The following is a 13,901-nucleotide window of genomic DNA, read 5'->3' as shown; positions in this document are numbered from 1 at the left end:
CCGCGTGCTCGGTTCGTGCTGCGTGCAGAGAGCTGGAAGGCGGCAAGGACCTCACAGGCTGTGGATGCCCGGGGAGGGAGCGAAGGGAGGGGAAACCCCGAAACTGGAGCGCGCGCTCTCTCTCTCTTTTAAGATTGATTGATTGATTGATTTTTCTTTTTTATGATAGTCACACACAGAGAGAGAGGCAGAGACACAGGCAGAGGGAGAAGCAGGCTCCATGCACCGGGAGCCCGACGTGGGACTGGATCCCGGGTCTCCAGGATCGCGCCCTGGGCCAAAGGCAGGCGCCAAACCGCTGCGCCACCCAGGGATCCCCAAGATTTATTTATTTATTCATGAGAGACACACACACAGAGAGGCAGAGGCACGGGCAGAGGGCGAAGCAGGCTCCCTGCTTGGAGCCCGACGCGGGACTCGATCCCGTGTCTCCAGGATCTCGCCCTGGGCTGCAGGCGGCGCTCATCCGCGGCGCTGCCCAAGGCGCTCCTTCACAGCGCACTGGCTTCCGCTTTTTCAGGGAGGGGGAGACGCCGTGAACTGCGGGGAGCTGGGGCGGGGGTGCGTTGCGACGAGAGGGCGGTGCCGGGCTCCCCGCGCCCCTGGCGGGTGCAGGTGGCGCAGGACCCCGCGGAGCCCGCCCCGAGGGCTGGGGGCGCAGGGCGCGGGCTCCGGGAGCCCCAGGCTGCTCTGCAGCGGAGGAGGGTCACGGAGCGGCCCGGCAAGGGGAGGGGGACCCCGCGAGCAGTAGGCGGTCGAGGCGGGCGGCCGGTCCGAGGCGCTTCGGGCCCCGCGCGTCCGGGAAGCCTGGCGCGGAGCCCTGCGCGCGGGCGGGGCGGGGCCCAGGGCGGCCTGGGCTCGGCGGGGCCGCGGCTCTCGGTCCTGCCCGGGGCGGGGGCGGGGCTCGGCAGCCGCGGGAGGCACCGCGGGGGCGCGGGGACCAGGGCGTGGGGACGGCGGAGCGCAGGGCGGGCGGGGGCGGGCTGGGGCACCCGGGCCTCCGCTCCTTCCTCCTCCTCCTCTGTCGCGGGTGCTGCGTCCAGGGTCTCGGGCTTTGCCTCCGGGCCCGTTACCCGGTTCCTGGATCCCGACACCTTCTCTTTGGCCTCGCGTTGAATCCCCCTGAGATCCCCCCCCCCCCCGCCCATCTTTCGCTGCGCATAATGGTCACCTGGGCCTTCGGCAAACACTGACCCCTGCCCAGCCGCTGCCCTGGCCCCTCGCCACGTCCCTCTGGAAAAGATCCAGTAGCAGAGCCAGGTTCTCAAACTGGGTCCCATGGTCAACCGAGCCCCATCTTCTTCTTTGGACTGGAGTTGGTGCAAAGCCACCCGGGTGCATCCTGATTTTTCCCTCTTGCACTTAGGGCTTTTCTCATGGATATGAAAAGGTTTTCTTTCTTTGCTCTCTTTGTACTGAGAGGTGAGTGATGATAGCAGTGCTATTGTAGAGTAAAAGTTAGACAGTGAGAGTGGGTGACTGGGGTGCATCTGAACAGAGGGCCCGTGGCAGCAGGTGTACCACCTGGGCTGGACCTGAACCTGCCACTGGAGTAACTGCAGTATCCAGGGTGGCACTTCTCTTCCCTTCCTAACTGGGGTTGATCCCGGTTTGCTTTATAGAGGCCACGTTGTTACAGGTCCCTCCTGGACGCCGAGGCAATGAAACGCCAAAATCCAATGGTGACTTGGCCATTTGCTGCCCGAGGGGCCCTCAGAGAATCCAGGCCAAATTAGAGGCCAATGGCCCCTAGATGCCCATGATGATGGCTTTTGGGATAGGAAGGAAACTGTAGGAGTGAGGAAGACCTTATCCTTTGACTCCTGGCACTAATCAACAACGATTAAGTTCAAATGAGTGGATTAAGTAGCTGGGGAATGTCAAGTGCAGTAGGCCCTCGACGAGCAAACACAGTGCAGAAGAGTCCTCCTGTCACAGCCTGAAGCTGGAGATTATTGGGCAAAAGAAAAAGAGAAATGGTGGTGGTGGAGGGAAGGCTCAAAAGCATCATGAGTTGAACAGAGAAGTGAAGAAAAGTAATTTGAGGTAAACCTAATTCAGGAACTATCACTTCAGTGGATTGGGTAGTTATGGGTAAACTAAAGATGGAAAATGTTTATGGCTTTACTACTGATCCATACAAAAATATTTTCTAGACTGAGGATATTGATTCTCTCTTCTCTCTTCTTTGGGATACAGCCTTCAGGGGAACATGATGGTTGGGGTAAAAAAACAAAAATCTCTTTGAATCCTAATCTCGCCTTTCCAAGCTGCAAGGAAGGGAGAGAAAACTATTGACCACGCAGGCTGTTTCTCTAAAAAATAGGATTGTAGGGCAGCCCAGGTGGCTCAGCGGTTTAGCACTGCCTTTGGCCCAGGGCATGATCCTCCAGACCTGGGATCAAGTCCCACATCGGGCTCCCTGCACAGAGCCTGCTTCTCCCTCTGCCTGTGTCTCTTCTTCTCTGTCTCTCTCTCCCTCTCTCTCTCTCTCTCTCTCTCTGTGGGTGTGTCTCTCATGAATAAATAAATAAAATCTTTAAAAAAATAGGATTGTAGAATTAGATGAGTCACAGTGCGTTGTACACCTGATGGGTGCTATTAATAAATAGAATTGTCATTACTCAAACTACCATTCATCACAAACTATCTTAGAAGAAATCATGCTATGGTTTTAATAGGCACTCTATAAATAATAATAAAAAAATAAATGACCCTAATTTGTAAGTAATACCATATCTTATAGTGAGTCCCAGACTTCTTGTATTATCCTAAAGACAATATTACACAGACTAAAATACAGGCATTTTCTTTGTTTTGACTTGTTCCACTGAAGAATAACAGAAAAGTGTACAGACCATGGCATACGTGAGCTGGTACGACTGCCGTCAAACGTATAATCAACTAAACCAAACCAAAGAATGAGAAGGGGGCATAGTCAGGGCTATGAAGAGCCACCAATTCTGGGGCAAGTCTGTTTGATTTTGGGTGCTTCCTAATTTTTCCTGTTGTTCTCAAGGTCAGCATGGAGCCTTCCCAGGATACAAAAGTGCTCTGGAATGTTAGCAAGAGTGGAAGACACTCTTCCTGTCCCTGGAAAGCCAACCTCCCAGGGGGTGTTGGGAGAAGAGAGAATAATTAAATAGTAAGTAAATTAATATTGCTCTCATTCTGCTTGCAGGGGCCAGACGGTGGGATTTACATTACAAAGGTTGAATGTACATTATAAAGAAGCCCTTCAGGTATTTTATAACTAAATTCTCTTAGTCAAAGACTTGTAGAAACTTGCCTTGACTAAATGTTCTTTATAAAGGCAACCCAGGGGAATCCCTGGGTGGCTCAGAGGTTTAGCACCTGCCTTCAGCCAAGGGTGTGGTCCTGGAGGCCCGGGATTGAACCCCACATCAGGCTCCCTGCATGGAGCCTGCTTCTCCCTCTGCCTGGTCTCTGCCTCTCTCTCTCTCTCTCTCTCTCTCTCTCTCTCTGTCTCTCATGAATAAATAAAATCTTTAAAAAAAATAAAAATAAAAAAAAATAAAGGCAACCCAGTTCCACATAAAATGACGTGAACAGTAATATGATGAATGCTGTTTTGAAGTGAATCTCCAAGGGTTTGGTAGAAGAAGGGGAGGCATGTGGAGAGGGTTGTGCTGTAGCAGCAGTGACTTCTATATCTGTGTGACTGCTCCTGTAGAGGTGGACAATGGGAGGGTCTGCCCTGGGGATCAAAATTAGCTCACAGATCAAAAGAGGGCAGGGGGAAAGGGGAAGTCTGCTGTGAATGAAACTTCAAGCCCTGGATAGGATTTTAGCATAATGCAAGGAGCAAAAGCCAAGGAAAAATGACCAGGTTCAAAAGAGAGTCCGTGTCTCTCCTGGGACAGCCTCAGAATTTCCAGTGTGGGAGCCGATTTGGGGCAGACACCTCCTTCTACACCTAAGAGTATTTGTCTGGATGATCTCTGCAGGTCAGATGCTGTGGAGTTGGAGTTGGTTGGTCTAGATCGAAGAGATGGGAGTAACTAACACACTCTCTCCCTCAACCACTGCTTGTACGCTTTATATTGTTTTCATGCCCAACAAATTGTTGTTGGGCAAAAATGGAGTCTTATTGTAAAGATATTAGGGAAATGAGGGCCCTGGTTGCCTCTCACAGAAACCCAGCAGCCTTCCACAGGGACCATAAGAGAATCAAGGGCACTGCAGAGAACGAAAAGACCCAGGAACCAGGTTTCTGCAGTCTTGTCTTATCTTGCGTTGTGGTGACTTGGTGTCTTATTGCTCTATTCCCCAGACTGCTGCTTACCAAGACCATCCAGCTTCTTTCTGGGGTCTCTTTGACATCAACTGTCCCTCTCCATTGGCCATTTACACCTCCCTAGAGAGAATACTCAACTGCCCCAACTTAGTCTCCATGAGGCCAGGAGAGGAGCTTTGTTCCTCAAAAGTTGCAGAAGAGGGAGACATTCTGGAAGAACTGACTGGGGCTGCTTCTCTATAGGTGGGTGTCTCTAGAAGACACCTCCATGGAAGGGGCTGTGACTTCCCAGGAAATGTGCTGTTTTCTACTCTAGGTGCACTCAGATCCAGAGCACAAAGCCCAGGGAATGTGCTCGGTTTACCTTCAGTACCTTCAGTACTCACTGAATATGTGGACAAGAAAAGCCCCTCAAAGGGGGTGTGAAACAAACTTTTCCTTAAGAACAATCTCCCCTTACAACATTATTGGCGGGTTGTACAGTGTCTCTTTGTCAATAGCTATGACATCCGCTCTGATGGAGTATTCAGTACCCGGCAGGTACAGGGACAGCACCACGCACTTTCCCTGCTCACGGAATCACGCGTATTCACTACACCTCACCAGTGTGAGCAGGTACGTGCCCTTGATAGAACTGGCCATGTGGTACGGATGAATCATCTATTTCTAGGTAACAGGCTAATCCGAAGCTTACTGGACTTAATCATCATTGTATTTATTCAGGTCTTGTGAGTCAGAGATTCAGGTTTGGTTCAGTAGCCAACACGTCTCTGCTCTGTGATGTTAGGGCCATCAGCCGAGTGGCTGGTAGGGCTGTGACTAGCTGGGAATCTCTCTTCTTATCACGATGAGGCCACTCACCTGTTGCTGGGAAACCCAAGATGGCTTCACTCACTGGTCTAGGGCCCTGGTGTGGGCTGTTGGCCTGGGGGATTTGGGTTCTCCTTTGGGTGATCTTCCTCTGTTTCTCTCTCTGTGTCTCTCTCTCCTTCCTTCCTTCCTTCCTCCCTCCCTCCCTCCCTTCCTTCCTTCCTTCCTTCCTTCCTTCCTTCCTTCCTTCCTCTCTCTCTCTCTCTCACTGTCTCTTTAACTCTGTCTCTCTGTCTCTCTCCATGGCCTCATCATTCAGTAGCCCAGCCTGACCTTCTATGCATGGTGGCTGGCCTCCAAAAGGGCAAAGATGCAAGCTGCAAAGCCTCCTAAGGGACAGGATTGAAACTCACATAGCGTCGCCTGTTCAGCATCCATTGGGCAAAACAAATCACGGAGACCCCCCAGATGCAAGAAGAGGGAGATGAGGCCACCTATGCATGCAGGGAGGGGAGGGATGTTGGTGGCCATCTTTGCAGATCATTATTTTTCCTTTTCAATGATTAGCTGAGGATGGTTCAGACAGGAGAGCTCAGGGGTAAAGGACTTACACACGTTTCTATTGTAAAGTGGTTCAGCCTAGTGTGGTCACAGGACAAAAGAGAATGTCACAAAGATTCCCAGTGAAAGCCCTTAGAATGCCCTGTCTCCATGGATCCATCTCACATAAAATGGCAATGCTCACAACACCAATTATTTTTCTTTCAAATAGGCCCCATTCCAACTATTTACCTTTTTCCTATCTGGTTTCAGTTGATGATGTATCACCCCAAAAAATAATTTTACAGAGTTAATGCTTTTCTCATTTTTGTAGAATATAAGCTGTGTACTGAGAAGCATCTGGAAAGTCTTGGGCCATTGGAATGCTTAGCTGTGGGTTCCTGGAGTTTTTGATTTTCTGGTTAACTGAATATTTAGCTTTAGTAAGCTCTTGTTGGAAGATCTTAGAAAATGTACTAATTCACTTTACCGCCTTTATAACTAGTATATGAAATACTATTGAATTTTTGGCTCACAAGCAAATACCTCTAGGCTCAGAGTCAGCTTCCTGAATCTTGTTTTCTGAGCTGCTGTAGCAGGATCAAGTGGCTGAGCTGGATATGGAGTTTCCGTGAAGTGAATGGTTACCAAGTTGGATCGTTTTATTAGTATAACTTTATGCTTTCTGAAAAGAATGAAAGGCCACCCCTCTTTTCAAAAAATGCCATTTATGTGGAGGTTTTACCATAAACTTAAACACTTTTTCAACTGGATGAAGGGGAGCTATTTTGTTATTTAGTCATGGAAAGTGTTACTCTTGATTCGTAGGACTCTTTAAGAGGAAATCAGTAATTAGTATGGGATCGGCGGACGTCAGTGTGGGACCCAGTTCTTCCCCAGAGGAAGGCCTGAACAATAGGGGATGTGATGTTTCATTGGATTATCATTATAGAAATCAGGCATGTCTGTCTGGACATATTCTCTTTTGGGCTTTTGTTTCTATCAGACCTTTGGTCCTTCACACAGTTCCTAGTCACACTCTTGATGGCCTCTGCAGGGTAAGATTGGGCATTTAAACTCTGAAAGTGGTTCTAGGGCAGGGTGATATTTGTATCTGATCGAATAGAGCTTATCTTTGAAAAAGAGTTACTTGATTTTGATTTTAGAAAGGAACCCTTCCCAATGACATCATTTGCCCAAAGATGATTGAGAGAAGAAAGACTCCATGTACATATTCCAGCTTCAATATGTAATCAGGAAGTGTGATGAGCAGAGATGTTCTGTAGTTAAAAAGGTTAGAATTCTTTCTTTGTTAAAAAAATGTGTATATACAATGGATGTTACATCACATCGCTGCCCACGGCCATCTCTGTCGTTTCCTTTGTACTTGTCCTGTGCAAATTCCTTTATCTGATTTTCACTTATTTATGTATTCAGCAACTTTTGAAAAACCATGCAGGTATCAGGCGCCAGGGTCCTAAAAGATGATGGAGCTGTGGCCCTTCCCCCAGGAGACAGACACGTAAGGGGATGGTAGCAGCGCACCAGGTGCTGAGGTATGGACATGGGCCTGGACAAGCCTAGGGAGGTCAGCGAAGGCTTCTTGGAGGAAGAGAGGCTTATGCTGAAACTCTGAGAGCGGGAATTCATCAGGAACAATGTGGGGGCGAGGACTGGAGGTTATTTAAGATGGGGTTAGAGGTGAAGGGGCAGAAGAAGCCTCTAGCAGCCCTGCGGAGCTGGGGGCCCTTCCATTTGGGAAGAGTCACAGCCGCAGTGCAGAGGCTGTCAGGATGGGGTCCTGGAGACCCTAGCTGTCAAGGCCGGGAGTTGGGGCTCCATCCTGCAGGGTAGACACCCGGAACTGGGAAGAAGTTAAAGTCTCTGTCAGGAAAAGTGAAGAGGGGGTAAAGGTGGGAGAAGGTGGAAGCGACGCAGAGGCCAATAATGCAGGGGCCCGAGGCTCGTTAATACTCTCTGGGTTCTTCCTGGCCGAGTGTACCTGCAACATGTCACTTATCCTCTGTATTTCCATTTGCTCATCTTAAAGTGAGGATTCATTACAGAGCAAATTATCAAAGTATTGGGACGTTTAAGTGATTTAGTATTTATAGAGCACTTAGAACAATGACCAGCCCATCATAATAATCAGTAGCTGTTATTCATAGTGGTCAGTGATGTCATCAAATGTGGATGCAGAGGGATGCCTGGGTGGCTCAGTGGTCGAGTGCCTGCGTTTGGCTCAGGCCAAAGGATGGGGTCCTGCGATGGAGTCCTGCATCGGGCTCCCCACAGGGAGCCTGCTTCCTCCCTCTGCCTGTGTCTCTGCCTCTCTCTCTGTGTCTCTCATGAATAAATAAATAAAATCTTAAAAAAAAAATGGATGCAGAAAGCTGGTAATGGTGGCCCAATAAAGGAGCCAATGGGAGGTTGTTTGAGATTCACCAGAGGAGAAATCACGGGGCCCGCAGAGAAATAGGTTAGAAGACTGATTCACAAGACAATGCAAGATAAATTCTTCAGGACTTGGCACCTGGTAGGACGTGCAGGGCAGAGGGATGAGTCGTGGGTGACCCTCAGGGTGGCTGGCCTGGGAGTCTGGCTGAGGGGTGAGGTGCTCATAATAGGAATAGGAACCAGGGAGGTGGAGCCTGAGGACAGTTTTGACATGTTGTGTTTGAGGTGCTTGTGTGACATCAGAGTTGGGGGCTTGACTGAAGACATGGATCAGGCCTAGGAATCTGGATTTGGGATTCATCATGATGTAGGCAGTGGGAGCAGCCATGGTATGGGCAAGCTGGCACAGGCCACGTGTTCAGAGAGAGAAAGGGACACAGAATAGAGACCTGAGCAGGACCCATGGAGACCTAGGTCCAGACCATTCTAGACATTTCTCTTCCAGGGTGTGGGTAATGTCTTAATGAGTTCAACTTGTGCTGGAATGACCCGTTAGGAGGCCAGCATGTCTGAGGGATAGTGGCTCCTGGGGTCAGCGAGGAAGGAAGGAAGGAAGACCCTAGGAGTGACTGGAAGAGGTGGTTAAGGATGAAAATCAGTTTTGAGAAGTTAGGAGAGGAACCTGCATGTCAACATCTCAAAGGCGGCCAATGGCAGGATGGTGATTGGCTGGCAGGGTCGGACAGATGAGGATGAGTAACCGGTGAGGTCTAGGTCCAGGCTGGAGGGCTGCTGTGTCTAAAGAGAACTGCTCTTCGTTGAGCTGGCGCTGCCTGCTACCCTGCATGGAGCCTCTCAGATGGCTGTATTTATCCCCACAGCAACCTTCAGTAGTGGGTACTAGTGTCCTCTTTATTTTACCAAGTAAGAAACAGTTTTTTGTTTTTTTTTAAGATTTTATTTATTTATTCATGAGAGACACAGAGAGAGAGAGAGGTGGAGACATAGGCAGAGAGGCAGAGGGAGAAGCAGGCTCCCTGCAGGGAGCCCGATGGGGGATGTGATTCCAGGACCTCGGGATCATGACCTGAGCCAAAGGCAGATGCTCAACCACTGAGCCACCCAGGTGCCCCCCAAGAAACAGTTTTAAAGAAACTAAATCACTTGTCCAGGGTCCCCCTGTAGTAAATGACGGTGACAGTCTGTGAAGAACCCAAGCGTGTCTGCCTCCTGAGGGTGCCGATGGGCCAGGGCCTTCCACATGGGTGCCCTTCCAAGCAAACAGATGGCAAACAGATGGCTTTCCAAGTGGGTGACCTGCAGTGAAACTAATAAAGGAACTATTTTATAGGTGTGAGCAGGGCTTCAGGAGACCACGGGGATCGTGCAGGACCTCAGGGTAAGGAAGAAGGAGGCTTGGAGGGGTGAGGGCGGAGGGCAGCGGCGGGCTCTGGGAAGGGGCTGTGAGTAGGAGCCAGTCCGAGGGGACCCTGTGGGGAGGAGCCCGGGCAATACCACCCAGCTCTCATGGCCCCGCGTGCTCAGTCCCCCTCACTGGCCAATCACCCAGATGCCACAGGGCAAGAGGTCAGTCTCAGCACACAGAGCAGAGAGATCTGGAGAAACAAGTTCAAGCTTCCGGTACAGTCAGGCCATGGGAGCTGGAGAGAAGTGGAGGAGCAAGTCCAGCAAGCCTCGCTGTACCGCCAGGGCCAGCCACCTGGAATTGGTGCCAGTAGGACCACCCCAGGAGGTCCACCAGGGGGCATCTTTGTGGCTCCTTTGGCATCACCCCTTAGGCTTCTCCCCTGAATTCCAGGACTCAGAGGACTGACAGTGAAACAAAACCCACCCTTGGTGGATCCATGGGGTTCCCCTCTCCAAGAATCTCAGCCACCATTCCACTCTCCCTCCCCCTCCCCACCCCTTCCTGGGATCCTCTTCCCCCTACTTGCCCCACAGGACACTTCTTGACACTTGTTAGAGAAGTGCTGCCAGATTTCCCAGCTGCTCCCAGCAGTCAGGTGCACGCTGAGGAGGTGAACCTGGGTTATGACCTGTAGACCATTTAGAAAGGCCCCTGTCTTCTAACTTCAGAGTTAAGAGAGATGTGTATGTGCCTGTGTCTGAGTGTGTGTATGCAGGATGGGTGCATGGGTGCATGGGTGCACGGGTGCACGGGTGCACGGATGGATGGATGCATGGGCTGGAAGTGAGATAGGATAAACTGAGTCCAGAGGCAGACTGCACGCCTAAGCAAAGTGCCTGCACTGTGTGTTTCTTCTCAGCATCCCTGGCTCCTACACTGTGACCTGGTCCTAGATCCTTGGCTGAGGGCTGGACCGTTTGGTGGACATGCTGTGGAATAAAGTGGAGACAGTAGTGGGGATTCCAGATTCATCATGAGGATCTCATGATAGTGACAGTAGCAGTCTTTGGATACTGCAGATTTTGGGAGCCAGGTGATATCTGTGGTGAAGAGTTTAGATTTGCTGACCGCCAGCCATGTCCTTGCTGACTCACAGGGAGCATAACTGGCATGTGGCATCTATGCCTCCACATTGGTTCTGGGATGGTAACCGGATTTTCAATTTCCTTGAGTTTTGCCCTGGACGCCAGGAGACTCAACACCAATTTCTATGTTAGTTCTTCCTCCTGGAATATATTTCTTTTTTTTCATATTGGTATCTCTCTCTCTCTCTCTCTCTCTTTTTAGAGAGAATACCTGCAAGGAGTGGTGCAGGGGGAGAGAGAGAGAGAGAATCTCAAGCAAGCTCCACGTCCAGCATGAACCTGAGGCTTCATCTCATGACCCTAAGATCATGACCTGAGCCGAAATCCAGAGTGGCAGCCCAACTAAACCAACTGAGCCAGCCAGATGCCCCAGGTGGTTTCTCCTTTGACTCCAATGTCATCATTTCAGTTTAGGCCTTTTATACTAAGGACATTCAAACGTGTGTGGTTGGAGGTGGAGGATAAACAAATATAATTGGAACAGGAAGAAGAATGGAATCTGAGATGCAAATAACATACAGAGTTTTTTTCCCCCAAAATTAGGCTTGGTTGGTCTAATATTACCTGTCAAATAAAATTATAAAACGAAATCATCATGGGATCCCTGGGTGGCGCAGCGGTTTGGCGCCTGCCTTTGGCCCAGGGCACGATCCTGGAGACTCAGGATCGAATCCCACGTCGGGCTCCCGGTGCATGGAGCCTGCTTCTCCCTCTGCCTGTGTCTCTGCCTCTCTCTCCCTCTCTCTGTGTGACTATCATAAATAAATAAAAATTAAAAAAAAAAAAAACGAAATCATCAGAGATTACTTCTCAAGGATCCTTACAGCAGGGTGTGGTTTCAGCTTTGTCTGGCTTGCTGGACATACTGAGTTTGTGTTGGATCCCAGACCATGGGATGTGATTTGAGCCTGGTCTGTAGCACATCACAGCTATTGAACCCTTTTCTGCAGTCAGATTTCATTTTGGAATTCCTTCACGAGATGCATTCTGCTTATTTTCTGAGGACCTCCCTAGAATGGGTGAGTGACAAGAATTTTTGTCTGTTTCATTCACAACCTATATTTTCATCACCTAGAACAATACCTGGCACACAGTAGGAGCCCAATAAATAATCACTGAGTGAACGAATGATGGTATGGATTTTTAAGTGAAAAGGGGAAAATATTCTGAAATTTCTGGAGTGAGAATTTTCTGCAAAAGTGATTTTTCAGGTTCATAGCAAATAGCCATTCACACCACCCTCAAACTGCCTTACTGTGTATTCAGTTTCAAGCTACCCATCCAGCTGCGCACAAAGCCAGTAAAATCAGATGAAAGAGTCAAAGGGCGTTCTTTGGAATAGAAAATACGTTTTTCTTATTCTTGATATATCAGATGACTTCTCACTGTGGTGATGCTCGAGGCTCCCATAATAGCAATAGTTTCTATGACACTTGAAATAATCTATTAATTTACTACCTGTCCCTCCATTATCATTCAGGAATTTGTATAGCTTTGACAGCCTGTTTTTAATAGTTTCTAAAATTTCTCAAAAGTATCTCATAACCAGTAGTTATTTTGGCATACGATAATTCAAGGATGATACCCTTTTCGTGTGTGTTTGTTGGTGCTGGTATTGAGAAGAAAAACATGAAGCCTTGGTTCTAAATTAGCATCTTTTTTTTTTTTTTTTTTTTTTACAGTCAGATCCACATCATCATGCTGATACAGGTGGAAGTGGACAGTGGCCACCAAGCCAATGAAGCTGTGTTCTTTGTCTCCCTGGTGCTTGTCCAAATACCAGGCAAAAAAGTCATGATGACTAAAGGTTTACTGAACAGAACCAAATTCATTGAGCATTCCTAGTGTTCCTGCCACCACACCAGGTACTGTGAGGAGCAGAGCAAGATTTTAAGGCAGCGTCTTCTCCTGGGAGGAGAATGGGGGATGAGGGAAACGGGTGAAGGGGTTGAGGACTACACTTATCTTGATGAGCACTGAGTAATGTATGGAAGTGTGGAACCACTCTATTATACACCTGAAACTAATAGAACACAGCATGTTAAGTACCCTGGAATTAAAATTTCACAAAAAAGACAGCATCTCTGCCGCCTGTGCATTTGCAGTCTCTCTAAGGAGACATTACTCTGAACGAAATGACCAGGAAATGGAGTAGAGTTGAGTGCGAGTGGAGTAGACTGAGTGCGGACTAACTGGGGTATTGAGTAGTTAGAGCTCTGCTCCGGGCCACCTCGTTACACTCACTCTCTTGGTGATGTCATTCGGGGCTACTTTTCTTAAAATGATTTTATTTTATTATAATAATTAGTTATATTGTATATTTTTGTAACTGAAAAAACATCAAATTTCATGCAGGGTTTTGAATGGCTTTTGATGCTGTGTAAGTGCTGCTGACTCTCAAATGCGTGTCCTCTACCCAAAGCAGAGGTGGAATTCAGATGCTCAGAGCGGCTGTGACCCAACCTGCTCCTTGACTAAGCATCTTCCAATCCTGGGAAATGACATTGCTGACTGCCTGGCTGTTCGAGCCAGAAATCTGGAGTATTTTTTTTTTCTCCCTTCCCTCCAGTTTACCCCAAGCCGGGTTGACTCCCCCACTTCTAGCTCCCAGGAATTTCATTGTCATGTCACTATCTCTGCTGTTTCCACGCTGGTTGGAAACACCACTGGGCTCTCCCCTGAGTAGCAGACTCCTAACTGAGTGTGACCCAACTCATTTTTCTCCCAGCCACTGATGTCAAAAACAGAAATCAGTTTAGATCGCTCATTTAAAATCCTTCACTAGGGGCAGCCCCTGTGGCGCAGCGGTTTAGAGCCGCCTACAGCCTGGGGTGTGATCCTGGAGGCCCGGGATCGAGTCCCACGTCAGGCTCCCTGCATGGAGCCTGCTTCTCCCTCTACCTGTGTTCTGCCTCTCTCTCTCTCTCTCTCTGTCTCTATGAATAAATAAATAAAAATTCTTAAAAAAAAATCCTTCACTAGAATCTATACATGGGATAAAATTGCACAGAACTATACACACATACAGATGAAGCTATATACACACAAAATCTATAAAGCTGAATAAAATCTATGGTCTAGTGAACAGTGTTGTACCAAAGTCAATCACCTGATTTTGATTTAGTACCTCGCTCATATAAGATGCCACCACTGGAGGAAGCTGGGTGAGGTACAGGGAAATCGATGGGCTATTTTTGCAACTTCCCGTGAGTCTATTATTAGTTAAGAATGAGGTTAAAAAAGACCTGAGTAAGAATGCAGAAAATTACTGGCTTTCCACTGTAACCAATCCAACTCTTTACCACAGCCTGTGGAAATCATTGACTGTTGTCATTCTTGCCAACCCCCTTTCCAATCCTACCCAATGTCATGCTTCCCTTAG

At 48.7% G+C, this 13,901-nt stretch overlaps 1 long non-coding RNA gene across 1 annotated transcript; it reads left to right on the top strand.

Annotated features, from left to right (window-relative positions):
- Positions 1 to 1,165: 1,165 nt before the first annotated feature.
- LOC144296529 (uncharacterized) lies at positions 1,166 to 13,430 on the top strand. Its single transcript, XR_013363627.1, has 7 exons — positions 1,166 to 2,046; positions 3,020 to 3,145; positions 9,357 to 9,404; positions 10,294 to 10,467; positions 10,722 to 10,892; positions 12,202 to 12,384; positions 12,875 to 13,430. It is a non-coding gene; the product is annotated as an uncharacterized LOC144296529 (long non-coding RNA).
- Positions 13,431 to 13,901: the final 471 nt, after the last annotated feature.

This window comes from Canis aureus, chromosome 24 (assembly GCF_053574225.1).
Source record: "Canis aureus isolate CA01 chromosome 24, VMU_Caureus_v.1.0, whole genome shotgun sequence".
In the NCBI taxonomy this organism is placed as follows: Eukaryota; Metazoa; Chordata; class Mammalia; order Carnivora; family Canidae; genus Canis; species Canis aureus.
Note: the sequence above shows the minus strand (reverse complement) of the source record. Positions and strands in the feature narration are given on the sequence as shown.